The 27,847-nt window shown below is 44.9% G+C and overlaps 1 pseudogene; it reads right to left on the bottom strand.

The window, feature by feature from the left end:
• Positions 1-7,841: 7,841 nt before the first annotated feature.
• Positions 7,842-27,555, bottom strand: LOC130124219 (uncharacterized; annotated as a pseudogene).
• Between the last annotated feature and the right edge of the window lie 292 nt (positions 27,556-27,847).

Below are 27,847 nucleotides of genomic sequence, written 5' to 3'. Positions count from 1 at the left end.
AGCAATCTGGTGTATGCCGTACAATGCAATGAGGATTGCACTGACCTATACATAGGAGAAACCAAACAACCACTACACAAACGGATGGCCCAACACAGAAGGCCAAACTCCTCAAGACAAGACTCAGCAGTCTATCTACACCTAAAGGAGAAGACATACTCCTTCGAGGACAGCAACGTACACATTTTGGACAGAGAAGATAGATGGTTTGAAAGAGGGGTGAAGGAAGCCATCTATGCGAAACTGGAAAAACCATCCCTCGACAGAGGAGGAGGTCTGCGACACCACCTATCTCCCACTTACAATGCCGTCCTTTCATCTCTACCCAGGAGACTCAAGAAGCCTAGCCTCCAAGAACAACAGTCGGTCACTAACGGCTCCAACGACTCTCATGACCACTGAATAATGAAGTCGAAACTAACACCCCCAACGACCGTCGCTGCTAAACAAATGCAAATCAATAGCTCCGATGGCGACGGGCGCGGCTGGACATCGGAGCACAGGACAGCCACGCATATCAATAGCTCCGATAACGACGGACGCGGCCAAACATCGGTACACAAAAGAGCCACTCATATCTATGTCTCTGTTAGCGACGGGCGTTGGTAAACATCGGATCACAACGAGCCACGCATATCAATAGCTCTGACAACGACTCCTAGAGGATAAATTCTGAGTCTCATCACCAGCCAGTCAGACTAGCTTGGTCTCGTCAGAAAGGCACGAACTGAGGAAGCCTCTTGGATGAGAGGCGAAACATCTTCACGGATATATATCAAGTCCAGTTGCACTTGATTCAACTCCTTTGGATAACGCTAGATAAGGCTATCACTATAGCAACACAGATTGAATCTGCTACTGAACAAGCTAAAAGCAATGGCACCAGTTCACAGTGTGCCAGTACATGATGTACAGTCAAGGTCACGTGCCTTTAGGAAGTGAGACAGACAGCCCTCCCACTCAGCTGAGCCACCTACTACTTCACAGCCTGCATCACCCCGCTCCTGCTTCAGGTGTGGCTCTGACAGTCACTTGGCTAACTCTCCACAATGCCCAGCTGCAAATGCCACTTGCAATGCATGCCACAAAGTAAGACACTTTGCTCGTGTCTGCAGATCTGCTCAAACCCAGTCTGTGCATGAGGTTGAACTCCCTGAACTGACAGGCTCTACTTAGATGATGCTTACTATGCTCCAAAGAAAATTCTGTGCAATTTACATTTCCACACACCAACTACTCCTGCCCAGGAAGTTGAACTAGTTGTGGATACAGGTTCAGTAGTATCCATAAAGCCACACTCTACCGACGACAAGTACTTCAGTACCACACCACTGTCTGCATCTGCTGTTCCCCTTGTGTCATACAACCGGTCTTGCATACCTGTTCTGGGGTGCCTACAGGCTCAAGTCAGTAGAGATGACATCACTGCCCCAGCCACGTTCTTATCAAGAACACAGAGACTGGCGGCCCCAATGCAGGCAGGCAGACAGTAATCAGTTCTCAGGGTCTTTTATTCGGTCCAAGGGTCAAAATCCAGAAAGGCAATTAGACAGGCAGAGGTACAAAATCGGCAGGCAGAAGACTTCAAGAACCAGGCAGACTAACAAACAGGCGACGGTACCAAAACAGGAGACCGAGACTCGGAAACCAGGAACAAAACAGTCAGACACGGGGAAACGCTTTAACATGAAACGCTGGAATGCTGCTCTAGGAGACAAGACAATCTGGCACTGACACACAGGGGAGCACTGGTTAAATACACACAGGAGGGAAGGGATAACGAGGCACAGGTGAAACACATAAGGACGGGGACAGGTAATCACATGGGGAACAGGAAGTGAACACAGAGACAAGACTATCAAAATAAAACAGGAAACTGACACATGACAGACCCTGACAGTTCTTTGTAGTGGATAAAGGAACCCCACTGCTCGGGATGGACCTGATGACTGCTGTACACCTCTGTATTAGTGGAAATATCGTCCTTCCCCCTTCTGCTCCAGCTACATCTGCTCTGGTGATGACCACTGCTCTCACCGCTCCTACTGCCCCTGCCATCGGCTATGCAAAGGACTTTGTGCATCGAGTTAAGATCGACCCTACTGTTAAACCAGTGCACCAAAAACTACGTCATCTGCCCTTTGCAGTCAGGGCTGCTGTCTCTGCTGAGCTGGAGCACGTACTAGAAGCGGGTGTCATAGAGAAGGTTGATGCCTCTGCCTGGGTGTCCCCGATAGTGGTTACACAAAAGAAAACAGCTGGAATCTGCATGTGTGTGGACCTCCATGAACCAAATGCAGCCGCGATTACAGACTGCTACCCACTGCCACACATGGATGAGTTGCTCTCCAACCTGCGGGGAGCAAAAGTGTTCTCTACGATCGATTAGGCAAGTGCGTACTACCAAGTGCTGTTGCATGAGGATAGCAGAGACCTCATGGCATTCATTACACGAGGGCCTTTTCGGATTCTGTAGCGTGCCATATGGTTTGGCATCTGCACCCTCTGCCTTCCAGAAAATGATGGCCACCATCCTCCAGGGCCTGCCAGGTGTTCAAAACTATTTGGACAACCTGATTATTTATGATCCTACCACTGCTTCACACAACCAAAACCTCGAGACCATGCTGCAAAAGCTAAAAGAGGCCGGCTTGGTGCTTGATGTTGATAAATGCCACTTCAACAAGCCCTCCCTCCGCTTCCTTGGACATGTCATCACTGCAGATGGTATCCTACTGGTCAGAGCACACCGACACAGTCCTGAAGGCTCCTGCACTGACTGATGCTGCTTCTCTGTGTTCTTTCCTAGGACTGTGTCGTGGTTTTCCAAGTTCCTGCCCAACTTTGCGACAGTTGTAGCTCCAATGCGCGAGGCTGTCAGTGCTACAGACACATTTACATGGACTGATGCTGCACAAAACAGTTTTGATGAAGTCAAACAGCTCCTGGTAGACAGCCTAGCACTCGCTTTGTTTGACCCCACTCTTCACACATATCTCCACCGATGCGAGTGACCACAGTTTGGGGGCTGTGTGTGCCAAAATACAAATGGATGGCACTGAGAAAGTGGTGGCTTTTGCGTCTCGTACACTGTTAACGACAGAATGCAAGTACTCTACCGTCGAGAAAGAAGCACTTGCATGTGTGTGGGCTGCAGAAAAATGGCAAACATACTTATGGGGCCGTTGCTTCACACTTTGTACTGGCCATCAGGCACTCACCACGTTACTTACAACACAGGGCATTGGACGTGCTGAGATGCATATCGCCCGGTGGTCAGCACACCTTCTTTGCTTTGACTATAATGTAATCTACCGACCTGGCTCCCAAAACTTCACAGCTGACTGACTTTCACGCCTTCCCCTACCTGTCTCTGCTGACCCTGCAATGGATGTGAAGCCCGAGATAGTCGCCCAGATCTCCTCTACACTCGGCTCCTTGTCGGTGGCTGAGTTTGAAGCAGCCTGCTTTACCTGCCCTGAAATAATTGCACTGCGTGAACAGATCGACAGGGGATGGGCTGTTTCAATAAAAGCAGCGAGTCAAAATCTAACAGCCTACCACAAGATCAGAGATGAACTCTCAGTCAAGGACAATTATGTCCTCAGGGGCAACCGCCTTATTGTACCAATTACCTTACATCAACACTGGTCACTCTGGCCCATGAGAGTCACCAGGGAGTTGTTTGCACTAAGCAGCGCCTGCGAGACTTTTACTGGTGGCCGAAGATGGACTCTCAGGTCCAAGCCTGTATAGCCACATGCGTCCTTTGCCAGTCTAATGATAAAACTGCTAAGCCTCGTTCTGCACCCCAACAACCAGTACCTCTGCCAGATGGCCCATGGAAAAAGCTAGGTCTTGACATAGTAGGGCCTTTTGAGACAGATGTGCCCGCCTGCCGTTATGCTATTACGCTGACAGACTACTACTCCAAGTGGCCTGAGTTGGCCTTTTCCCACACTGCAACAACTGCTGACGTAATACAGTTTCTTACCTCTGTTTTTAGCAGACACGGTGACCCAGAAAGCATCGTTACAGACAATGGAGCTCAATTCACGTCAGCAGCCTTCGCTGAGTTTCTTGAGAAAAGGGGCATCCTCCACAATCGGATATCAGTCTACTATCTGACAGCCAACGGGGCCGTTGAATGTTTCCACCGTGTTCTGAAGGGCTGCATCCAGACTGCAATCCAGCAGTCTCGGCCATGGAAAGAGACTGTGTTGGACTGGCTACAAGTCTACAGGGCCACTCCACACACCACCACTGCCGTCTCACCGCATGAACTGCTTTATGGCAGAAGAATGCGCACTAAACTGGACATACTGCCCCTGCAACCTACTTAGACAGCACAGGTGGACTTTGTGCACAGAATGGTCCAAGAAAAACAGGCCAAGATGAAGCGCTACACTGACTCTCTTTCAGGAGGGAGAGAGAGTTAGGATACGAATACCTCACCACGTTCCCAAAGCACATCCGAGATTCAGTGGACCAGTGAATGTGGAAAAGAAGGTAGGCACAAGCACCTTCTTGCTTAGTGATGGAAAAAAATGGAATGCATCACACCTGGCTCCCTTCCCTGCTGCAGCTGAGTATGAACCTGTCAACAATCCTGCTCCAAAATCACATCACATGCACACTCCCCACATCCAGCCACGTGCAAGGAACAAGCCTAGTTAGCATAAGGACTATGTCCCGTACTGAAAGTTTGACCAAGTTTAAGCCATTGGATGGCTAGAAAAAGGCATGGGAAAGAGAAAAAAACAATATTACAAGCAAGTCTGTTATAAGGGAAACATACTGTTGACAAATCTTTATTTGATGTATACTCTGGTTTTGAAGAATTGACCATGGCCTAGAGAGAAAGATAGTATCAGAAAGAAATGGTAAATGAAATGTAATGTTATTGTAGGATTAGAGATGTTAAGGTATATTGTTTGACTAATTACAGAATCTTACTGGTGCTGGTTTGGCAGTAACATTCTTTTACAGAGAGAGGAAATGTGTTCCGTTTATATTGATATTCATATTACTCTCTTGCAGCACTAGGTGGTGGTATGCTAATATGCTGTTTCCTGTTTTGACGTGAAGAAGAGAATGTAATGATGGCTACCTACATGATCCTTGAGTTAAGTAAACGTCCGTTCTAATCCGACCTGCCTCCTCGTAATTGTGCACCATCCAACACGACAGAATGCATGGGTGGGACAACACATAACAGCGCTACACACAGCAAGGACGGCGTTCACAGAGGCAGAGTGCTCAGAGAGAATAGCTTGTTTGCAGTCACGTGATTCTGATGACGCGCGAGATTCAGATGGAGGGCAGGAAGTGAAAAGCAGAATGGACGACATGGAGCTAGTTTAGCCCGAACTATGCTATTTTAGACGATATTATGAGAGAAATGTATAAACACAAAGTAAGATATGTTGGACATGATCCTTATTTTATGAAGAGTGATTTTGTTTTGACGAAGTGGTCACTGCACACGCGCCTTATCCGACTCCGCTCCTACCGACCGCAGACGAAGGTTCGCAAGCCATTTTCTCTGGCGTTTTCGGTCACTTTCTTGCACCCCCCCCCCCCCCCATGAACAACAACTTTTGGTACTTAATAAAAACTCCTTGTGGTTTCTCAGTTAATGACGCCAAACATAGGCATTTCGAAAGTTTGTGATAGTGCTTCCTATGTAGAAAATCACTTCCTGCACTCCATCTGTAGTTCGTGACGTCATATGCAAACAACCGATAAGGGGTGCTCTAAGAAAGCAGCTTCGTCCCACGGATGTACAGTATGAAACCGGGGACTGCGGTGTAGAACTGGTTCAAAAGCTCCTGTGGCAGACCAAATTTCCACAATTGCCGCAGAAAGATGTCCTCTGCTGGACCTTTGGGGATGGAGTTGATGTTGGTCTCCCACTTTAGATCTTTAGAAATGGTAGTTCCCAGCAACTTGAAGGTGTGTCCATGGTTGACACAGGGCTCTTGGATATTGTGAGGGGGGAGCAATGCTAAGGGCTGTCTCCTAAAGTCCACTGTCATCTCCAGTCTTGAGCATGTTCAGCTCCAAGTTGTTCTGCCTGCACCAGCTGCTCAGCCTCTCGCCGTTATGCAGACTCGTCACCATCCTGGATGAGTCCGATGACCATAGTGTTGTCTACAAACTTTGGGGCTCAACAGCTGGGTCCTTGGAGGTGCAGTCGTTGGTGCAGTGGGGAGAGCACCCGTGCTGACTGTCGAAGTGACTTCCCCTAGTCTCTCCTGCTGTTTCCTGCCTGTCAGAAAGCTGGGGGGGGGGGGGGATACAATGAGCTGGGAGAGTTTGGAGGAGAGTATTTCTGGAATGATGGTGTTGAACACTGAGCTGAAGTCTACAAACGGGATCCTTCGATATGTCATTGGGCAGTCAAGGTGTTGCAGGATGTAATGCAGTTATGTTGACTGCATCACTGCAGGGGGTCCAGCAGGTGTCCAGTGACATTCTTCAGGTGGGCCAACACCAGTCGTTTGAAAGACTTTCACGACCACAGAAGTCAGAGCGACAGGGCTGTAGTCATTCAAGCCTGTGATGAGGGTTTCTTGGGGACCGGGATGGTGGTGGAGCATTTGAAGCTGGGGGGGACTTGACACAGCTCCAGGGATCTGTTGAAGATCTGCGTGAAGGTTGAGGCCAATTGCTCAGCACAGGCTTCAAGACTGGAGGGGGAGACACCATCTTGACTCGGTGCTTTTCTTGTCTTTTGTCTCTGGAAAAGCCGGCTCATATCTTCTACAAGTATCTTGAGTGCAGCAGAGTAGGGGGGTTAGCAGAGATGTGATGGGGGCTGCTGGAGTGGGTGAGGGGTGTAAATTTGTCCCTCTCCAACCTGCAGAAGAAGACATTCAGGTCATTGCAAACTGGTCTAGTTTATTCTATTTTTATACTTCCTATCTGACAGGAAGCAGCACGTGAAGCTGAGGGAAAACATCTGACTTCCGGTCCATTAGCACTGGTTCCTCTTAATCCTGTGTCCTTTCCCCTCTACTCTTCTCCCTGTATAAAAACAGCTGCACCACCAGTCAGTCAAGTGCCTGAAGTTTGCTGATGGCACCACCTTCATTGGGCTCATCCAGGTCCGGTTCCAGAATAATATCACTAAGGGGGCATCTGAACTGAGTGGGGGTGCAGTAGTGGGGGGAATACAAACCCTCTAGGGGGGGGGTCTGGGGGCATGCTCCCCCAGAAGAAAATTTTGTCAATTTTAACAGTTAAATGCATTAATCTGGTGCACTTTAAGAGGAAAGGGGGCTAGATCTGTGAATAATTCTAATTTACAACACAAACGAGTCACAAGATTTTTGACTTGAAATCTGGTGTTGAGGGCCTTGGGAATATAGGCATATGAAAATAAACACTTCACACCAATGCATTTACAAACTGAATACGATGTAGTTTACTGTAAGTCTCTACATAAAACGATCGCTGAGATATTGACGTCCGAATGGCACGACGCTTGATTTTACGCTCAATATTATTGTGAGAGTAAAACAATATTTTGGGTTAATTCGGAAACTGTAGCGGGACAATTTAAACTGTGATGGCCCATTAATGAGAAACACTGGGTTGTACTAGCTAACTGCAGTGCACACTGTGTTGGCTGGCACAGCAACAAAACGTTTTGTGATGCTGATACAGTATCACGCCCGCAGTATATTACCATGTTTTACCAAAATGATTGCTGAAGCAGGAACACACCATTACAGAAAAAACATAATACTTTCGCATTTTTTATTTTGCCTACTCAATTTTACAATTTGATACATACTTTCACCACTAAGCACTAAAATAGCTTTGGTTGTCTGGTTTCCATTATGTAGGCCTACAGTATTTATTTAATAACAAACTAAAAAAAAGGTGCTTTGATTGGCCAGGCTTCAAACTAACTAACTATTACAATATATCACTGGCATGCACGGGGGGGAGGGGGGGGTGACCACCCTTGCCCTTTTTTTTTTTCTTGAGTGCCCAAGTGGGGACATTCCTGCAGAGCCACCAAGATGGTAATGTAAACCTCATGGAGTGGGGATAGTCCTGCAGAGTCACCAAGATGGTGATGTAAACTTCATGGAGTGGGGACCTCCAAGGTGGTGGTGTAGACAGCAAAGGGACCACAGACCAGGGGACACAAGACCCTTATTGGACAGAGATGGTAAAGGTTAAACTAAGCCCCTGATTCATTATCCAGGTTACAGTATGACAGGATTAGATTTTTAATAGTTAAACTCACAATCTCATTGGTATAATAGAATTGCTTGATAAATAACTATAGTTTACTGATAATATAGGCTATGAAATCATGCCATTGTTACACTTGGCGTCTACTTGAATAAGGAGACTGGTGTAGAAAAGTTCAAAAGTTTATTCCACTGAAAACATTCACGAGGCAACATGTCTGAACACTTCTGCATAACTCCAAATGAACTGTATTCATCAGCTTCCTGTATGATAAAGACGCCACTGCCCCTAATTGCAGCTGCAATTGCTGATTACTGCCATCTACTGGCCAATGATAATAACAGTAAATACAATAGACTGAATGGCATTACTATTACTTATGGAAATTAATGTACTTTCTTATAGAATATAAATGTTTAAAACATATGAATTCTTACAGGTTCTACATAATCATAAAGATAAAACACAAAAAAGGCCATCTACAGCAATACAATTGCAAAAGTGATTGTAATTGAACGATTCCTTTATTTTTAGAGCCTCCCTGCCACTAGGGGCATAGTTCCATTATCTTGAGTCTTTTGCCTTCTAGTGGCATAGTTAAGTACCACAGTTTCAGCAACTTCCTTCTCCTGTGACAACAAGAAAATGGTGCGACAACACAGCAATATTCATGCTCCATCAGCCATCACCTAGTTTCTACCCCTTTGAGTGGCAATATCTGTAAGTAAAGCTATTATCCATCATTGCTAGAATCTTTATTTTGAAGTATTTTTTACATATTTGCTACAGTTTGTATAATTTTGGTAAAATGTATGACAGCAAATTTTAATGATGGCATTCAGGCTATACTTTTGATGCTAGCGTAAATACAGTGTTCATTGCAATACCTGCTTAGTTACAACTTACATTTTATTCCTGCAAAGAAAATGTTAGTTTTATACTTACCTTTGTTTCCTGAAAAATAGAGGTTTAGTTATCCTAACTGTAACTCTAGATTGAGTAAGCTATGTTGTATTGTATACTGATGTATGCTTTTCTGTATGTTTATTTTCAGTTTCACACTTCCTTGTTATTAAATCTCGTCCATATACAACACCGGTCTGTTCCTTGGAGGATATGATGCAAGGGAGAGTTTAGCTGGCTGTAAAACCTAATATAGGACAAGAGTCACATTGGGTGTAGCAGTACAGTGATATTAAACAACAAAACTGCTTCTTACCCTCATTCAAAAGAGCTGCAGCCTCCTTGAAGTTGAGTTGAATTGTCTTAGCAGTCTCTCCTTCCATTCTCCTGTGAATTCGTTAGTGAGGTCCCTCTCAACTGCAAGCTGGATGAGATGTGCTTTTCTTTTGTACAGCATGCTCCTTCTGTGGTCACTCAGGACATTCTTCAGTGTTGAGAATGAATTTTCACATGTTGCTGTCAAAGTTCCAAATGTTAAACAGACCTTCAGAATTTCTGTTACAGTAGGTATAGCTGCCAGAGCCTCACAGTATCTTTGCAAAATGGTCAGTGTTGTCTAGTTTTCATCTGACTGGGCAATTTCATCCAGCAGAAACCGCCGGGCCACAGCAAACTCAGCTTCCTTAAACTCGGTCCCTGTTAAGTCCAGTAGCGGTCTCACTTTCCCCCATCCATGAAACATTCACTCCCTGGGTGTAGGGCGCACAGGGTTTCTGCTAGTTGGTTATTTCTTTCGCTAAATCTTGCTGACATTTCTCTCTGACATTTCTCCCACTACAGCATCCAGGGTACTGAAATACAGCCTTCTACACTCTGTCTTTTCTCCCACTTCCTGCTGACCAACTGTTGTATCCACAACATAATCTCTCAACTGCGTACTTGCTTCTCTTCGCCATTTATGTGAAGGTGCTGCAGGCAATTCTGTGCCCTCTCTCTCTCTCTTTCTTGAATTTCTCCCAAAGCATGTCAAACTTACTGTCGCATCTCAGTTCCTCCACACACATGAGGACACTCTGGACCACTCTGACAGCAGTGGACAGGTCTGTGGCTTGTGCTTGGAGTAGAGTGTTAGGGGGATCCAGCAAACCCAACATTTGATGTGCCATACAGGCAATGAACTTAAAGCTGGGGTGGATGATGGCCTTCAAAAGCCCTGTGGCCTCAAGTTGCACCTCTGTGCCACTGGTTTGGGTTCCTTCGACCTCTTGAAGCAGGTGGAGAATTGTGTCAAAGGATTTCATGATTATGGTCACTGTGGCCAGTCCACTGTTGGTCAAGAAGCCGTTTCAACTTTTCTCCTGTATAGAGTGCAGCTACAGTAGGTTTCCTAAAGTACTTGTAGAGAGAGTTGCATACACTGAAAAAGTTCTGCAATGTGTTCTTAGATGACATGGCATGCACTACTACCAGGTGCAGCTGGTGATTGAAACAGTGTGCATAAGGCACTTCTCTCTGTACTTCTTCCTGTAAGATCTTCTGCATCCCCCCATGTACCCCAGACATGATGCTTGCCCCATCATAACACTGGCTGACAATTTTGTCTGTACTTAACCCAATATCTCTAACCTGTGATAAAACCACTTCAGTCAAAGACTTAGCGTCACATTGTCATTGGTAAAAGCCTTTCTTTCACACAGTTATTCTTATCTACATAACGAAGCACAGTCGATATGTTTTCACATCCAGTGGGGTCTTTAGTGCCATCCACTTTTAAGGTGTACCATGCATCTCAAATTTCTTTTACAATTTCTTCTGTAATGATTTCACTCATGTTTTCAATAATTTCATTCAGTATATGATTTGATGTATATGTGCCATTGGATGGGATGTTGGTAAAAAATCTTTGCAAAGTCCTTGTTTTTTTTCCAGAGTGTAGTCCATCATTGCTAGAAAAATGCCACTATTCCCCTCGCCCCTTGCTTCCAACGCGTCAATAGATCCCGGAAAGGCAGCTGGTTTTCGGCTATAAATTCAACGATGTCCACAATTGCTGACAGGTAGGTACAGTTTCTTTCGAGCTGCGCTGCATTAACAAGCGTGGAAATCTCCTTCCCCGTCGCACCCCTAACAAGTCTTTCCTTCCACAATGCCATTGATTTCATGTGCTCTTTGCTGGATTCATGCCTACTAAGTCCTTTATTACGCATAAGAGCATGGCGCCAGTTGTAGCCTGCTGTGGTGAATGCTATGTCTGCATTACCATTTGTGTCGAACTTTCTGCAAGCAAAACAAAACACTGCGTCTTTTTGGCATGAATACTCAAGCCACTCTCTGTTGCGGAACCAACACGAACAAAACGAACGCTTTGTTCTGCTGAATAATCGATTTGGGTATTCGTTTTAGACAGACCTGTGCAGGCTCTTCGATTCCCAGGTCATCTGGCAGCTCTCGCAAGACTGGGGGAAAGGCGGTAAGACAGGCGGCGGGAGTGCTCGTTGTTCCGGCGATTTTCCTGCTCCAGCCAGCTTCCTCTGTATCTTTGGCTGTGGTGGCGGTGGTGGTTGTTCTTTTGCTGGTGTTCGGCTTCAACCATTTAAGAATATCCATAGCTAAGCTAACCGCGTTTTCATAACGTTGCTTATTCGCTCTTGCGCATTAAAAAATTAACCTTGGCTGGGTGTAGCAGCTAATGTCCCTGGGTGCATCATGTTCCCGGTTTACTTTCGTAACGTTTTTATGTATTTATTTTCATACATCTACGAAAATGATTACTTAGATAACTTGTAGGACTGTTCGTTTTTTGTTTTGTTTTTTTTTGTTTTTTTTTTTACAAACAAAGTCATAATTAATCTTCTGAGAACATGTTAAAACGGCATAATAAGGGTCCGCGGTGGTGTAACAGTCAAAGCATCGGCTTTGTGTCGATGCAGCTGCCCACTAGGGACCGGGGTTCGCAGTTCGGTCTGTTCAGATCGAAGCAGCAATAATTGGCAAAGCTGTCTTCGGGAGGGGGGCGGAGTCGGCTTGTGTTCGTCACGAATGCGTCTCGGTGTGTGTCGGAAAAAGCAGTGGTTCGGCCTGGATTCGCCTTGTCACAGAATAGGCCCGTTTCACAATAACGTCAATTAACTTCCGCCTTTCCGCGAAGCAGGTTATCTTCACTTCCGTTTGCGCCGTAGACGACTCATGGATGTAGAGACGACTTCTGAAAATGCAGGAATGCTCAACATGAAGTAATTTCTAAACGTAACTGTTAAGTGTTGTTATTTGATGGTGCCCTTACTCATTTTGATGGTGCATTTTGATGGTGCCCTTACTCATTGTATTACAGTACATTCGGATGTGTATTACGGTACATTCGGATGGGCCCGGCAGAGTTGGACACAAGCTAGCATTTCGGAAGTTTAACGCAAAGTATTACACGGAACTTCTACAGACTTTGTGGACCAGCTTGGAGATAAGTGAGCGTTTATATCACAGAGTTCCTTAATCTGTGTTTATATTCTCGGAAGAAGTTTTATGCGACGTATGCTTTACCCAATGAAGCTAACAAGCTAGCTTACCAAAGAAAAAGTATAGCAAGCTAGTAGGCCACGGTGAAATTAGCACGTTAGCAAAATGGCAAGCAGAGCAACAGGAGTCTTGGCACCGCAGCTTTTCTTCGACGGATCCGAAGATAAGTATGAACTTTGGGAAACAAGATTCCTAGGCTGCTTACATACTCTGAAGCTAAAAGAGACTATTTTACGCGAGCCCACCGGCACTAGCGAAGAACAGTTAGCTGAAGATAGGAGGAAGAATGCTGATTGCTATGCTGAGCTAATCAGACTAATAGATCATAAAAGTCTATCGCTGATAAGACATGAAGCCGCTGATGATGGCAGGAAGGCTCCGAGAATACTGAAAGAACATTATTCCGGAAAAAGCAAGCCGCGTATAATTTACACACGTCGTTGACCAAGCTACGCATGGCGCACAACGAGAGTGTTACCGACTACATAATAAGGGCGGAGAACCTCATTACGGCTCTGAGAGATGCAGGCGAGACCATGAGTGATGGACTGGTCCTAGCCATGATACTAGGCGGGCTACCAGACTCTTTTAAGCCGCTAGCCATCCACATAACTCAAAACAAAGATAACGTTACGTTTGCAGACTTTAAAAGAAGACTACGGGTCTATGAAGAGGCAGAGAAAATGAACACGGTAAGATCTACGGATAATGTGATGAAGACATGTGCAAGGCAAGGCCAAGGCCCCATCAAGACGCACGCTAGCAACAGAAAAGATGAAGATGCCAACGTGACGTGTTACAAGTGTGGAATAAAAGGGCACAAGGCAAGAAAATGTTTTCAAAAAGTGTGGTGCAGTTACTGCACAAATAATACACACCAAGAATCCCTGTGCAAGAAAAAGGGGGAACAAGATGGTGTCAGAAAAGTCGCGGAGGAACAAAATAGCGACCAAGACCATCTCTTTAAGACCAAGCACACACAGAACGAGAGACCGCCAGACAACGTGAAGATAAAAGGCATCATGATGGATGCTGGTGCAACATCCCACATTGTGAATGGCATCGGAAAGTTTAAAAGCTACGACAACTCATTCCAGCCTGACACCCATTCAGTGGAGTTAGCCGATGGGACCAAGTGCAGTGGAATAGCACAACGAATAGGAACGGTGATGATATGTCTACTAGACAGCGCCGGACAACAGCACAGAGCACAGCTACGGGATACACTGTACATGCCTTCATACCCACATGACATCTTTTCGGTGGCAAGAGCAACAAACGGAGGGGCGACAATCACTTTCAAGAAAGGGGACAGTCGCATGGTTATCAAGGACGGTAGCAGGTTTGACATCCACGAGTGTGGAAATTTGTATTACTTGCCAACTGTTGAGGAGAGTGTTGACCAATGTAAAGGGTGTCACGACATGCAAACTTGGCATGAAATTTTGGGTCATTGTAACTATGAAGATGTACAAAAGTCACAAGGTGTAGTGAAAGTCATGGAGATAAAAGGAAGTGCAGTCAGACCAGATCAGTTATGTGAAGTGTGTACACAGGACAAATTCACCCAGATGAAAAATAGGGAGCCAGACAGAAAGGCTAAGAAACCCTTAGAACTAGTCCACACTGACTTAGCCAGTCCCATGCCAACACCGAGCATAGAAGGGTACAGATATGCACAGTATTTTACAGACAACTACTTAGGTACCATGTTGGTGTATTTTCTAAGGTCCAAGAGTGATACAGTGCAAGCCACAGAAAGGTTCTTAGCAGACATAGCACCTTACTGAGAAGTCAAGTGTATCCGTTCAGATAACGGCACTGAGTTTACAAGCCGAGACTTCCAGGCACTGTTAACCAAGAATAGGATTAGACAGGAGACGTCTGCACGCTATTCACCCCACCAAAATGGCACAGCAGAGAGAGGTTGGCGAACTCTCTATAATATGAGCAGATGCTTACTGATAGAAAGCGAGTTACCAGATAAGCTATGGAACTATGCTATGCAGACAGCAGCGTACGTGTAGCTCCTCTAGCAATGAACACGATGAGGCATGAGTTCTCGGTTTAGAATACTGGGCTTTGTTGTCTTGGTTGGACAAACCCGTAAAAAACTGCGTACAAAAGAAAAGATATGAATGAGTGAATGAATAACGTTACAGCATGTGTTTTATACACAATAGTATACAGCCGAATGCTAGCTACCAATAGCTATTAAGCTAGTAACTTAACACAGTCAACATTACTGTCAAATGTAAACAATGAACATACCTCGTAGGCTGTCTATGACACTAGAGGGGCTAGTAGGTCTTGTTTTGCTTGTAAGCTATGTTGTTCTTTCTTCTTTACAATTCGATCATGAAATAATAAATCTCTTAATATTTATTTGCGCTTGAAATATGACCTCGTTTTTCGCGCTTCTCTGTGTGTTTACATTAATCAATCACCTGGTAACACATGTCATGAAGATTAGTTCCGCCCCGGTGAAAGCCTACTAAATGTGAGGTAAGGTAGGAACCAAAAACCAATGCTGTGCTCAACTGATGTGAAGCAGTTACATTACGTGAGGAACAGGTGCTACAGCAGGCGCACAAAGAAAATGCCATACGAGCTGTTCACAGTCAAGAAACCAAACATACCCAAACTGCAGAAATTTGGATCAATGTGTTTTGCTTACAAGCAAGAGAAAGGGAAGCTAGACTCTAGGTGCGAGCAAGGTGTTTTCATTGGCTATGATAAAAACAGCCCAGCTTATCTAGTGTACTATCCAGACACAGAGAGGGTTCAAAAGCACAGGTTGGTGAAGTTCACAACCAAGACAGCCAAAGAAAAGGAAACACAAACACCTGAGTCATACATAGAATACGGTGATAGGAATGTACATACCAGGGTCAATGACCGCGAAGAAAATGTTGTTGATGAAAATGTGGAAAATGTACCAGGTCAGGGTGTTCAGAGTGGAGTTTATGGGACTTTACCTGAACAGACTGAACACACACAGCTGGGCAAAGTCACAGAGACTGTAATCAGAAGGAACCCACCGCGAACCAAGAGGAGACCAGCTCACCTACAGAAATTCGAGACTAAGGATACAGAGGACAAACTGCAAACATGTGTGGACTCTTGTTATAGAGCTGTATGCGACATTCCTCAAACCTACCAGGACGCCATAGCATCAACCAAATCAAGGCAGTGGAAAAATGTCATGAACGAGGAGATGCGATCACTGGAGGAGAACGAGACCTTCAGCCTTCCCCAGTTGCCACCAGGTAAACAGGCAGTGGGGGGTAGATGGGTCTACACACTCAAGTGTGACATTGATGGATCAGATAAATACAAGGCGAGATTCGTAGCAAAAGGCTACAGTCAGAAACCAGGAACTGACTACGAGGAGACATTCTCACCCACAGCTGATATGACAAGTGTAAGAGTGGTCATGCAGAAGGCAGTGCAGGAGAACCTAGTCTTACTCCAGATGGACGTTAAGACAGCCTATTTGCATGCACCAATTGACTGTGAAATCTATATAGAGCAACCAGAAGGTTATGAGAAAAAGTCAGAAACGTGTGAAAAGCTAGTATGCAAGTTGCATAAGTCTCTCTATGGTCTAAAGCAGTCAGGCAGAAACTGGAATGCTATGTTACATACTACATGTTTGAGTGAAAATGGTTTTGTACAGAATCTCGCTGATCACTGTGTATTCAAGAGAAAAACATAACGAAAAGGTAATCTTGATAATATGGGTTGACGATCTGATCATAGCAGCTAGCAAAAAGGGTGTACTGAAAAATGTAAAGGGGATGCTGACTGAAAGGTTCAAAATGAAAGACCTGGGAAAGTTGAAACATTTCTTGGGGATAGATTTTGAGCAAGCAGAAGGTAAAGTTAAAATGTCACAGAAGAGATATGTGAGCAAAATACTGGAGAGATTTGAAATGCAGGATTGCAGGTCCAGAGAGACTCCATGTGAGCCAAAACTTTAGTACTCAGAAAATGCTGAAGAAATGAAAGAGCCAAGAAAGTACAGAGAGGCAGTGGGAAGTTTAATTTACTTGTTCACATGCACTCGACCAGATATAAGTTTAGTGGTCATTAAACCATCTCAGCATTTTGCTGAACCAACAGAAGAATACTGGATCACTGTAAAACACATTCAGATACCTCAAAGGTAAAGCAGAACAGGAGTTGTGCTTCAAGAGAAATTACACAGAGAGTCTAGGTCTAAGAGTGTACTGTGATGCTGACTGGGCATCAAATGTAACAGACAGACGTAGTACATCAGGCTATTGTGTCAGTCTAAGTGAAGGAGGCTCTTTGATCTCATGGAAGACAAGAAAACAACCGACAGTAGCACTATACTTGCGAAGCAGAGTACATGTCCTTAGCATCAGCCATACAGGAATGTATCTACCTAGAACAGCTACTCAGAGGTATATACAAATACCAGTATGCACAAACAAAGGTGTACAAAGACAACCAAGGTACTATAGCCCTAGCCAGAAACCCAGTAAACAGGCAGAGGTGCAAGCACATTGATATTAAGTACCACTTCATAAGGGAAACTGTAAATAATGGAAAGGTAATCTTGGAATACTGTTCTACTGAGCAAATGATCGCTGATGTAATGACAAAGCCAGCCACCAAGCTAAAGCTAAAGAGGTTTGCTCAAGACATGTTTGGCACTTAGAAGTGCAAAGAGTGTGTTCTCATCGTCAAGGTAAAGAAGAAGCCTTATATTGTTGTTTTGTTTTCCAGGTAATCCAATGAGCTAAGAGTGAGTGGGGGTGTTAAGTGTTATTTGATGGCGCCCTTACTCATTTTATTACGGTACATTCGGATGTGACGTCGCCACGTTCTCAGTGTGCGACAGTATGTGTTGTAAGAGTCGGTAGTAGAGAGCTAAGACCTGCTGTATTTGCCTAAATAAATATGCCTAACGCTAAAGGCTAAAGAAAAAACAGTCAAGCTTTGCTTATCCCCCATACACAACAAGAAGATTGCGCACCCCAGCTCAACAGTAACGTTAAAATTAGCTATAACTATGATTCTGTCAGTCTGTCTGTCTTTCTTTTAAGTAATTTTTTCTGTCTATCTATCTATCAATTTTTTAGATAAGGGCAGCGATCCGCCTACACCCTTGTACATTACATGTCCAGAACCTCTCTGGGCTTCACTGCTCGTCCATACCTTGTCTGGTAGGGGACAGTCTCTGAGGCTGTCTCAGCCGCTGCATGTGAGACGTGTGGTGTGTTGTGAATTGTGAGTTGACCGTAGTTCTCGTCAGTGCCTGTGTTGGTGTGAGTGTCAGTGTGTGTTTCTTTTGTGTCCAGGAGGTGACGTCTGTTTCGTCTGTACTCCTGTCCTTCAGCTGTGCGGACGTGGTAGGATCTGTTGGTATCCGCTGGCTGGATGACAACTGCTGGTTTCCAACAGCCGTGCTCCTGGAGTCTGATGTGTTGTCCTTCGTGCAGCTGTGACATCGGCTTCGCTGACCTGTCGTAGTACCTTTTCTGCTGCAGCTGAAGTTGGACTCTCCTGGCGTGGGTGTCTCTGTGACTGACGACCTTGGGCTGAAGCTGCTGGTGTGTGTTGGGTGGAATTGAGCGTAGACGATGACTCATGAGCAGCTCGGCTGGTGATCTGAAGCTGTCGACAGGTGTGTTCCGATACTCAAGCAGACTCAGGTACGGGTCTCTCTGGTCAGCCTTGGCCTTTTCTATCAGCAACTTGGCAATCTGTACTGCCTTTTCGGCGAGGCCGTTGCTTTGGGGATAATGCGGACTGGTAGTCATGTGGGTGAACTCCCAAGTCTTCGCAAAGGTCTCACGCTCCATACTTGAGTACTGAGGTCCATTATCCGAACAGTCCCAGGTACGCCGTGTCTGGCGAAGGTTGCCTTTAGCTTGCGTATCACAGCTGAGGATGTTGTGCTGTGTAGCTTGTCGAGTTCGAATTATCTGCTGTAATAGTCCACTCTGACGATGTAATTGTCATGATTCCAGGTGAACAAGTCAGTAGCGACTACTTGCCATGGCCTGTCCGGGATCTTGTGGCTGATCATGGGCTCTTTAGCGTTTGACGGTCTGTAGGTGAGACAGGTGGGGCACTGTCCAACCATCTCCTCGATCTGCTTGTTCATCCCAGGCCAGAACACTATGTCACGGGCTCTCTGCTTGCATTTCTCCATGCCCCTGTGTTCTGTGTGTATCCAGGATAACATCTCTGCGCGGAGCGAGGTAGGTATGATGATTTTCTTGCCTTTAAACAAAATGTTATTCATCTCTGACAGTTCATCTCGGTGGTTCCAGTATTCTGCAACTCTCTGAGGGCATCTTCTCCTCTCAGGCCATCCTTCTCTGATTGTCTCTCTCAGCATTGTGAGCTGTGTGTCTGTGGCAGTCGCAGCTCTGATTTCTGTCAGTTTTGTGTCACTGACCGGCAGGCCACTGTACGTACCTGCATGCCCATGCCTTCTCTGAGGCTGTCATCTTGGTCTGTGAGCGACTTGCGGGACAGCACGTCTGCCACGGGGATCTCCTTGCCTGGTCTGTGCACGGTAGTGAAGTCATACCGCTGTAACTGGAGGATCATCCGCTGTAGTCTCGGAGGCGCTGCTGCGAGTGGTTTTCTCATAATGGACTCAAGCAGTTTGTGGTCACTCTCCACGATGACATGACGACCATAGATGTATTGGTGAAAACGCTTGCATCTGAACAGAATAGCATATAGCTCTTTCTCTATTTGTGCGTAATTGACTTCACTGTCATTTAGCGATTTGGATGCATATCCGATGGGCTTTTCTTCCTGTAGCAGGACTGCACCTAGTCCGTACTTCGATGCGTCGACTTGTAGTCTGAGCTCTTTACCAGGGTCATAGTAGGCCAAGACTGGTCCTGGTTTGCATGTGATCACTTCTTTCATCTTCCTGAAAGCTTCGTCATGCTACGCATCCCATCTGAATTCACTTGACTCCTTCAGCAGGTGACGCATGGGTGCGTTGATGTCTGAGAGCATCGGGGCAAACTTGGACAGATAGTTAACCATACCAAGGATAGTCTCCAACTCACCCTTGTCCTTGGGTGGCTCCATGTCTCTCACAGCTGCAATCTTGGCTGGGTCAGGCTTGACTCCATCCTTTGTGATGCGATGCCCGAAATAGCTGACCTCAGTGGCGCAGATCGTGCTCTTCTCCGGGTTGAGTTTCACTCCTCGCTCTCTGAAGCGCTGCAACATGGCTCGGAGGTTGCTGTCGTGCTCCTCCTTGCTCTTTCCATATACGAGGACATCATCCACTATGGCTGTGACTCCTTGTAGACCTTCGTAGGTCTCATCAACCTTCCGTTGAAACTCGTCCTGGGCGGAAATCAACCCAAAGGGTAGACGAAGGAAACGGTATCTTCCGAACACCATGTTGAATGTTGTCAACTTGGACGACTCTTCTGCGTGTTTTATCGCCCAGTACCCTGAGCGAGCATCCATGACACTGAAATAGCAGGCCCCTGCCAGTTTGGAGGTGATGTCGTCGAGGGTAGGTAGAGGATAATGAGGTCGTTTCACAGCCTTGTTCAGGTCCTTCGGGTCGAGGCACACTCTGAGCTTTCCTGTGCGTGGCTTTTCTGCTGCCACCATTGAGTTGACCCATTCAGTCGGTTCGGTGACTTTCACAATAATCTGTTGCTTCTCCATGTTCTGTAGCTCCTCTTTGAGACAGTCGTGTAAGGCTACTGGAACGCGCCTCGGTGGGTGGACCACAGGTGTTACATTTGGGTCAACGTGGATTATGCATTCACCAGGAAACAGTCCTATTCCTTTGAAAACATCTGAGTACTCCTCAATGAGTGACACCTCGGGTGTGTTGGATACAGACAGTATGAGCTTGATCAGTCCAAAGTCTAGGCATGCTTTTAATCCTAGCACAGGTGGTGCCTGTGCTAGAACTTCAACATTGACTGGGTGCCTTTGTACTGGCATTTCAGGTCACATTTACCTTGAACGACGAGCCGCTCACCACCATAGCCATATAGTGGGCGAGTGGAGGGCTGCAATGCACTCTGTATTCCCAGTCTTCTGAAAGCTTGTGTGGGAATGACATTAGCTGAGGACCCAGTGTCTACTTTAAAACTGACTGTGTTTTCGTTTGGACCTACTTGCATATCAGCGAAAACTTGATCCATATTTTTACTGTCTTTACCTTGTGTCAATGCGTCGATGAACAGCTCTTCATTGTCTGAGCATCTGTCAGACTCATTTTCCTCCACAGTGTGTACGCCTTTTCCTGGTCTGGAGAGACACACTTTAGCGAAATGGTTCCATTTGCTGCAGCTTTGCATTGCTTGCCTTTTGCTGGGCAGGTTTCATTTCCACTGTGAGTCTTGTTCCCACAGTATTTGCATCCTTTACTGCGGTTGCTGTCTCCCTCTCTCCATGAGGCATTGTCTGACGCTGCGCGCCCTTTGTGTCGTCCTCGCGCCTTTTCCAGTGCTTCTTCTTTGTTGCATTCCGACCGATTGCATGCACAGCCTGTTCGCGCGTGCCCGTGCTGGTGCTAGCCATGGTTTTGAGCTGTGCTTGTGATAGTTCATGAGACCTAGCAACGTCTATTGCTTTTTCCAATGTTAGCTCGGAACCAATGTTCAGTTTCTCTCTCACTCTCGGTGAATGAACTCCGACAACGATACGGTCTCTGATCTCCTCTTCACTCTCTCTATAATTACAGTCCTTCACAAGCAGTCTCAAATCAGTCACAAACTGTTCGAAAGGCTCGCTAGCTGCCTGTGCCCTTCCATGGAACTTATAGCGCGCGAAGATCACATTTGCTTTGGGTTTTACATACCGTTCAAAACGACCGTAGTATGTTTCCAACAACTTTCTTTCCGCTTCTGAGAGCGTCCATGTATTGTAAATGTCCCGTCCATTTTCTCCTACCCAAATCAGTAGGTAGCTGCATTTTTCTTCCTCCGATTTCCTCTTTAAAGATCCAGAAAACATCAACTCGACGTGCAGTTTAAACTTGCGCCATGCTTCGGGCAGACTGCTGGCTTCCCAGTCCATGCGGGGTGCAGGTCCTCCAGCGACGTCCATTCTGACTTTTCTGTTTCTTCTTTCTTCTCCTTTTCACGCTTTAACTCTGACACCATGTCTGACTTTCTGTCTATATGGAGGGATCCGATGACGACTTTATAGTTCAGTGTCTTTATTTCAACGGTGACGGTTACAATCATACAGTAGCTAGCTCCGCAGTAGTGACTCGTCTGAGTGCTAAACATAGACTGACGATTATGTGGTTCCCCTGCGTCCTCATGCGTCAGATGGACCAATCAGCTTGCAGCTAACTTAACAGCCAATAGGAGTGCTTGTATCGCATCAACCTTATAGCCAAACGGGCTATTATATTCTAAAGAATATTACACTATCTATCTATTTTTCATAATACTGCAGTTCTTATGACACATAGCATGGTTGAAATATTTTAGTTTTCGTCTCTGAGTGGTCGACAGAAGGATCATATTTGTTCCAAGTTGCTGTAGCACACTTTCATTTTTCTATCCAACCTATTCTCAGCAAACGGTGGCAAAACCATCTTTCGGTAGCATTGATTTTCTTTTCATCTATTTTAGGCAAAGTCCATCCTTCACTTCCGTATATTATGACTGGCCATACGACTGTCCCATAGTCCGAGGACATGTAAGTCAGGTGAATTCAATGGTATATCTCTGCAGACCCGGAGGCTGCACATTCAGACCCGCATATCAGGGATGGTATAGAGGCTAGTTCCCATCGATGCAGAGAACGGAAATGGAGTAGAGAACGGTCAACTGAGCATGCGCGAAATGCCTCTACCATGCGTCCGCACGCCCCGCGTAGCATCCAGGCGCTAGGATTCTAGGAAGACCCACCCCTACTCTGCGTCTGATTAGCTATTTAACCCTAATCCCGCCCTAACCCTAACCTACCCAAACAACGGAGGCAACGAGTACTTGCGCATGCTCAGTTAACCGTTCTCTGCATCGATGGGAACTAGCCTCTACCTATCTGGGACCGCAGTTCTAGGCCCCTCATGTTTTTGCGACAGCGCCACCTATCGGACCCGGAAGCTGCACATTCAGACCCGCATATATGGGACCGCAGTTCTAGGCCCCTCATGTTAAAGGTTTTTTCCACAAATTATTTTATTGTTAAATGTTAATTCCACCCAAACGCCAAAACAATTCTGATTCATATTATCCCTTTATCATGAAAATATGCAGATTCAGACCCACATTTGTGGGACTGCAGTTCTAGGCCCCTTATGCTTATTTATAATAGGCTAAACAGCACTTTTATAGGCACACTAGGTACATTTTACCTCACTGTAAACTTAATACTTTTCATCAGCACTATACTTAACTGTTTTAAAAAAAAATCATAGGCATTGCATTGGCACTTTATGTAGGCAACATTGAATATTTATAATAGGCTAAACAGCACTTTATATGGGCACACTAGGTGCATTCTGCTCTGCACTTTACATTAGGAATATTTTTTAGACTGTATGTATGTATGTCACTATGTGGTGTGCTGTACATGTGTGGTATCATATGCCGTATAGCATTATGTGCCATGCAGCGTGCGGGGCATATATGTGCATGTCATGTGAGATGTTATATATGTGCCTGTATATGATGTGTCTGTATGTAATGTTGTGTCGGGGGCACTGCTTCCACTATAAATCAAGTTAAAAAAAATCACAGTAAAGATTAGCAGTCATACATGTCAATGCATGTTGAAAAAAGTTGAACCACCAAATGAAAGATGTTTCTGATCCTGATAGGATATGAAACTCCTGCCATACAGAAAAATAAGCCAAGAACTTGACAGAACAAAAGCTCCACTAGCTCCCATAATTACTCACCAGCTGGTGCACGTGTCCACTGGAACAGGTTCAGCAGTGGCGGACGTCCTTGAAGATTCTGGATTCCCTAAACATATGCACACATGTATCAACAATGAAATACATGTAAAAAATAATGTACTGCACAGCAGTAATAATTGCATCAAAAATCTATATTTGAAAAGTTACCCAAAAGTGCTTGGCCGTATCTGTTCATTGATACCCCAGTTCCAAAATCCTTTGTAATTTTGTCCAGGCGTTGTTTGTTTTTATGAACATTGTAGTGGTGGATGATATTCCTCATGAGGAACAGATGGGTAGATGGTAATGCCATGTTTAGGAAGTAATTGTTTTTTTTTCATGTTTGCAAACAGCTGTTCTGCTACTTGACTGTTTACTTTTCCGGCAAGTTGCGGAACCAGGCCAAGCTTCCTCAGGACATCTCGGGCATCCTTTGTGTTGTCCTTGTGAGATCGATAATATGGAGCATAATGCTCAGCTGAACCTGTTATTGGATGACCATTACAGTCTGGGACCAGTTTCTTGAAGTTTAGCCAAGGCAGTGACACCTTCAGCTTCCCAGATTTTGCCAGGGCTATATTTTCTTCAGTTGGGTCCCTTAAACGTCCTTCGAAGGGTTTGAAGGGAATCCTCTCTGGATCTCTAAGGTTCATGTGCGTTGCTAGCCCATGTGCAAAGTCATAAATGACTATATTTGGCATGTGTTTCCAGGAAAGTAGGAGATCAGTGTAGTCCCGTGGGCTTTCTGCTCGAATGTTACACTTTATACTATATACAATGCCGCATGGGCACATAATCACAGCCCAACCACCTGAGATGGAAAAAAAAGACGGATGAAAGGGATTGTTACAGGACAACCTCTCAGTGTCATTATGGAATTCCATTTCAGATAACCTTTAGAAGTTATTTACCCCCATTATTATTATTCTAAATACATAAACTATGTGAAAATTTGCTTACCTGAAGCAGCCCAAATCTTTTGAAACACCTTGTCATACGACTCCCTTGACTTCATTTCGTTTGAAAGTCTGACGAGAAGGTCATTACGTGATCCGGAGGAATCCAATCCACACCCTCTACATAATGTCCGAATCACTTGAACCTGTCAAATAAGAAACATTGAACATACGAGGAAATGTGTGGTTTGGGGAAAATAATGGCCTGCAAATCACACTTCAAAGAAAATTAAAATAAATGGGGTTTCTACCTTCTGCTTGTACAGTTCTTCTCTGAGTCGGTTCTCTGACACTGTTATTTCACTCGCCTCAGCCGGCTTTGGTTGACGGATCATTTGGAATTCTGTGTTAAGGGCATTGTTTGACCTGCGTGTGTTTTTGCCAATCCAGGGGGCCCAAAAGTGGAAAGATGGTACAACTGCAAATGGATTTTTTTGGTGACCTTAGGAAATATCAAAACACACAAAATGTAAGTACACCAGTTTATATTAAGTAACATGTTAAATGAAAATATCTTACATCTATTTCCTTGTATTAGTTTGTTTTAACACAATTCTGCAGTCATTGCTTGTTAAGCTTGTCTTGCATTACTTGGAACAAATCCTCGGCCGATCCTTTCCATAGAAAGTGCCTCCCAAAAGCAGTCCAAGTCAACCTCTTCGTTGAAATCCTCCGGAGGTTGTGCTAGATCACTTACTAAAAAAAAATAATGTGAAAAACATTACACAATAGGGTAATTCTGAGTGTAATTGGGTCTATAAATAACATCAAAATAAGTCTAATCTATGAAAGCGTTATTACCTGACAAATGAAAGGCACCCTTCTTATGGAGGTCCATAATCACAACTGGTGGGTGATCACCACAGGTGACACAGGAATACTGATACTCATGTTCACAGAGAGCTTCAAAGTGAAGATACCCCTGAAGGACTGTGTCAGCTGAGGGGAACTGGAGCCTAGTATCTAACTCCAAATATGCCACAACTCTGCTCACTGCAGTATGAACCTAAGAGAGAAACATAATAATGAAAACAAAGTACTGTAAAACAATGTTTTTTTTAAACAAATACAAATGGTCTCACTGATTATACGTCAGTTAAGGTAGATTTAAAAATGACCTGCAACAGGTTCCTTATCATAAGGCATAACTGGATATCAAATATTATTCGATCATTAAAGTTGTGAAGGCCATCTTTCCACTCTTGGTACCGGTAATGGGTCCCGCGTTGATGGCACGTTTTAATGTAGGTCGAGACATCTGGAAATCCAAAAATTCAACATGATTAAGAACGCAGTGTATAACACATGGAATAATTGATAAAAGCAGATCACATCTGTCACATTTGTTATAAGAAATCAACTGACCTGCCTCACAGTTTGCAACAAAAGAGATTCTACACAAACAATTCAAGGTACAAAAGGTAGTTTATTTAACTAAACATACTTGATGAGGAAATAAAGCATGTTGTAGCGGTGTGTGTGTAAAACAGAATAAATGGAACAAAGGCAAACCAAACTACACCATGTTGGCCATGTGGCTGTCAGCTGCTCAGTCAGGGGAAAAGAGAGAGCAGGCTGACAACTGAGACCTTTCTATAAGGTGAGACCACACACTCAGATGTGGCCAGGAAGATTGGACAGCCCGCCTCTCCAGGCAGAAGGAAGGAGATAGCTGTGAAGAAACAGACGCATTATTAGGGCCGACACAACACCATTGACCTACCTTGCACAATATGTTTGATGGCGAGGATCTTTGCTTTATTTGTTATGAGGACTGGGTCACTCAAAGGCGCACTTCCCAGGCAGTGCTGACACAGCATCTCCTCAGGAATGAGATGCCCTGTGTGGTCTTTGTCCACTGGATGGAGTTCTGGTAGAACTGCAGGTATTTTTTTAAACTTTAAAATGTACTGAACCATGCACTTCATCTTTTCGTGATCTTCTGGGGGATATGACACATCCCCCACATCACCTTCCTTGCGACTTTCGTCTGCCATCAATGGTGCTGTGTCCAAGCATTCCTCTACATCTGTGCTCCTTACTTTTCTGAACAGACTGGGGTCTGTTTCAAATAAGTGCCATTTGGCAATATATTTGTGTGGGCATGATCTCTTTGTTTTGGCACAAGGACAGTGCCATGAATTCTTTTTGGTGTCGTACAAAACTATGACCCTTTCCAGCCAACTGTAGTATGAAATGGTGGGCTGGTAAATGGAGATAAATTTCTTGGACTCAGGTGTTCCGGTTTTGGTGAGTATGGAAAGGGGCTTACGGTTGGTTGTGGCAAGATTTTGTCAATCAAGGCATAACTTCTTTTTGTCTTCGCCAAACCACTTGCTTTTTACCATCTCAGTTAGCGTTTCTTCCTCTAGTGTAGGGCAGGCGACATATGATGAACAGTATGCAATCGATTTCAGGTGAACACACTGATCAGCTTTTAAGCCACTCCTCCATGCCAACTTCATGTTTACCTGACAGTCAGTAGACTCACAGAACACATGTTGATTTTCCCCCCATACTTTATTTTGAACATGAAGAGGATTATTGGGTCCAAGAAATGATTTATGGACAGTAAAGATCCCATTTTCTGGATCGATGCATTCACTGTCGAGGTGGGAAGTAGTGGTTATGGCTTTATGTTTGCTGATGTGCTTTCTTGCAATGTGTCTTTTTAGGTTTCTCTTGTTCATCATTACCTGCCATATGGGGCATTTTTTTGGAGCACTGGCTTCACACGGACCCTTTTCATTTGTCCACTTGGGGTGGCTGGTGCAGTGAAGGATGGTGTGGTTGAGGTTGTCAGTGCCAGGGTGGTGGTGGAGCATGTCGATGCCAGGGGAGTGGTTGCCAGAGCTGGACGGTTGGCACTGTGCTGCTTCTTGCACAAATCAAGATTAATAAAATCTGGTTTGCGCATCAGTGTTAAACTGCAGTATAGGCAATGATAATGCAGCTGGAGCCGACAACCCAGTCCACATCTGTGAATGGTATATCCTTAAAACATAAGAGCATAGAATCAAGTATTATTATATAATCAGCATTTTATTCCAAATTGTCAAGGTTCGCAAAGTGAGGACCCAAATGCAGGCCACTCGAGGCAACAGGAGAATGTTTGCAAACTTAACTTTCATGGCAAACAGCACGGTTAAAATGCAGGTCCAGATGTTTTTGACACTTGCTCAACTTCGTTGGGTTGAACAATGTTGGGCTGCAGAACGGACAATGGAAGTTCTGACAACCTGTTGAACATATGTTGAGCTAGGGCAAGGTCAAACCTTCCTGGATTGTTATGTGCACCTTAAAAAGAGAGTGCCTAATTAGTCAAATTTAATATTTTTTACAGTTTTAGAGACATAAACTAGGCCTAAACCTA

This window comes from Lampris incognitus, chromosome 14 (assembly GCF_029633865.1).
Source record: "Lampris incognitus isolate fLamInc1 chromosome 14, fLamInc1.hap2, whole genome shotgun sequence".
Taxonomy (NCBI): domain Eukaryota; kingdom Metazoa; phylum Chordata; class Actinopteri; order Lampriformes; family Lampridae; genus Lampris; species Lampris incognitus.
Note: the sequence above shows the minus strand (reverse complement) of the source record. Positions and strands in the feature narration are given on the sequence as shown.